Source organism: Cebus imitator, unplaced genomic scaffold (genome assembly GCF_001604975.1).
Source record: "Cebus imitator isolate Cc_AM_T3 unplaced genomic scaffold, Cebus_imitator-1.0 Scaffold11, whole genome shotgun sequence".
Classification (NCBI taxonomy): Eukaryota; Metazoa; Chordata; class Mammalia; order Primates; family Cebidae; genus Cebus; species Cebus imitator.
In genome coordinates, this window is record NW_016107326.1 from 8490342 (window position 1) to 8492899 (window position 2558).

The window sequence follows — 2558 nt, forward strand, 5'->3', positions numbered from 1 at the left end:
GGAAGAATTTTTTGCTGGTCAGTATAACCGGGGCAGAGAAAGGTTTTTATTTCTTAAAAATGTTTTCTACATCTTAAAAAAAAAAAAGTGCAGGAGTCAAAACTAGACCCTCCTTCGGTCTAATGGACCTAGCTAGCAGTGCCAGGGTCCCAGCCCTTGTGCCAGGAGGTGCTGGGGAGAGGCAGGGGAGCCGCGGGTGCTGCTGCCATGCTCCCCAGCCAAGTACAGGGCCCAGGAGGAAGGCCTAGCCCCAGTCGGGGTGCAGCAGCTGCAGACACACCCTACTTTTTGTGGTCAGGCCACACTCTGAGACCCAGCTCAGCCTCTGAACAACTTTCCGTGGGAGCTAAACTCAACCCATCCCAGTCCTGGCCAAGAGGTGTCACCATCATCACATTGAGGGCCAGCCACCCCATCACAGGGCAAGCCGCCCCGACCCAGGAGGCAACCGGAAGAAACTTTGCTCCCCTAGAAGCAGACTCCACGAGACGCTCACTGCCCTCTCCATGTGTTCCCTTCCCCCATCCCACGGGAAGGGCTCCAAGCCTTGTCTTTACAGAAGGGAACACTGAGACCTAGAGAACTGGGGTGACTCTGGCCAGGTCACAGAGACACAGCCAAAACGCTTTTAACACCAACCCCTTTGAAAAAGACATTTCTGGCATCTAGAAGAGAATTCTGTGCTGAGACCCATAACTTCACTCTTCATACAAGAAAGAAATTTCAGTTTACTCAGTACACTCATCCAAAGTGAGGTCAGAATTCCCTCTGATTTCATAGCAGTAGTTTCTTAAGGAAGCCCGGCCATGAGTTGTTATTCTGAGGCTCTTGAAAAGGCGGTCCCAGGTAGAAACACACCAATGCTTTTTGCTGATATTTCTCCTGCTTTCAAGTAGCTTCATTAATAAATGAAAATTAATTAGGACCTTATTAAAAAGAGCTTTTGGTTGTGATGGTTAAGAAGAAGGTGCTGGAGCTGAAGCGAGCGGACTCGCACCCCGGGCTCCTCAGCACACCCTGCTCCAGCGCCCCCAGATCCTGTCCCCAGCCCTTTGGAAGCCCCGGCGCCAGCCCGGGCCCTCGGCGGGAGGATGACAGAGCTGCAGTCGGCACTGCTACTGCGAAGACAGCTGGCAGAACTCAACAAAAATCCAGTGGAAGGCTTTTCTGCAGATTTAATAGATGACAATGATCTCTACCGACGGGAAGTCCCTTATTGGCCCTCCAGATACACTTTATGAAGGTGGTGTTTTTAAGGCTCATCTCACTTTCCCAAAAGATTATCCCCTCCGGCCTCCTAAAATGAAATTCATTACAGAAATCTGGCACCCAAATGTTGCTAAAAATGGTGATGTGTGCATTTCTATTCTTCATGAGCCTGGGGAAGATAAGCATGGTTATGAAAAGCCAGAAGAACGCTGGCTCCCTATCCACACTGTGGAAACCATCACGATTAGTGTCATTTCTATGCTGGCAGACCCTAATGGAGACTCACCTGCTAATGTTGATGCTGCGAGAGAATGGAGGGAAGATAGAAATGGAGAATTTAAAAGAAAAATTCCCCTCTGTGTCAGAAAAAGCCAAGAGACTGCTTTTGAGTGACATTTATTTAGCAGCTAGTAACTTCACTTATTTCAGGGTCTCCAACTGAGAAACATGGCACTGTTTTTCCTGCACTCCGCCCACCTGTTGCTGGACTTCTGTTGTACAAGTTGGCAAACACTGGCTGGAGCTGGGCTGCAATAAAACATGCCAGTTACCAGTGCTGACAAGAGCTGAACAAGTGCCAACTCAGATGATTACGCATTTTGAATTCTAATGAACTGTTTTAACCTTCAGGAAGAATTGTAAAGACCTGTACATAGCACAACATGATCCGGATAATATATACACTGTTCATGCACATCCATAGATACACCTTGTACCAAATAATGCTTTCTTGTAGTAGAGTAAGAATCGTGTACATTCTACAAGATTTTAGCAGGTTTTCTTTCCTATTCATTGTTTCTTATCAGTTTAAAAGGGCTCCTTTAAGCATGTCAGATGAAAGCAATTAGGATTAAAAGTTTCCATTTAATTTCCCTTAAACCATTGAGGCTTCATTAAACTCTTTTCACTTACTAAACTTTTGTATCTTCTTTGTTTTGACACACTCCCCTTGGCTTTTATCTCTTCTGTCTACCAGAATGTTCTCAAATCATTTAGTTCAAATACTGAAATACTTAATGAGCAATTACTTGATTTTTAATGATGACTTTGAAGGAGTCATCACTAGGTGCTTTGTCCTTTTTGTACTCTGGTTGCACCCACCTCTTGGACTGGGTATAGAAATGACATTTATCGGCTGTTACGAGCTCTTGATCCCAGTCATTACCCCCGAGAACTAAAAACAGATGGTTCTTAATTCAGCTTACTGGAAATCTCCCCAAACAATAGCAAATCTGACTTTCCCCCCTTCAGTTGCCTAGTATTAAGGCTGGATAAATGAAGCATGTACAGCCACAGGCTTTCTAGCTCACCTCTGGGTTTGCTGTTCCAAATGCTATTCACTCTCCTAC

At 45.6% G+C, this 2558-nt stretch overlaps 1 pseudogene; it reads left to right on the plus strand.

Moving 5' to 3' along the window:
- Positions 1–1054: 1054 nt before the first annotated feature.
- Positions 1055–1633, plus strand: LOC108281233 (annotated as a pseudogene).
- The last annotated feature ends 925 nt before the right edge of the window (positions 1634–2558 follow it).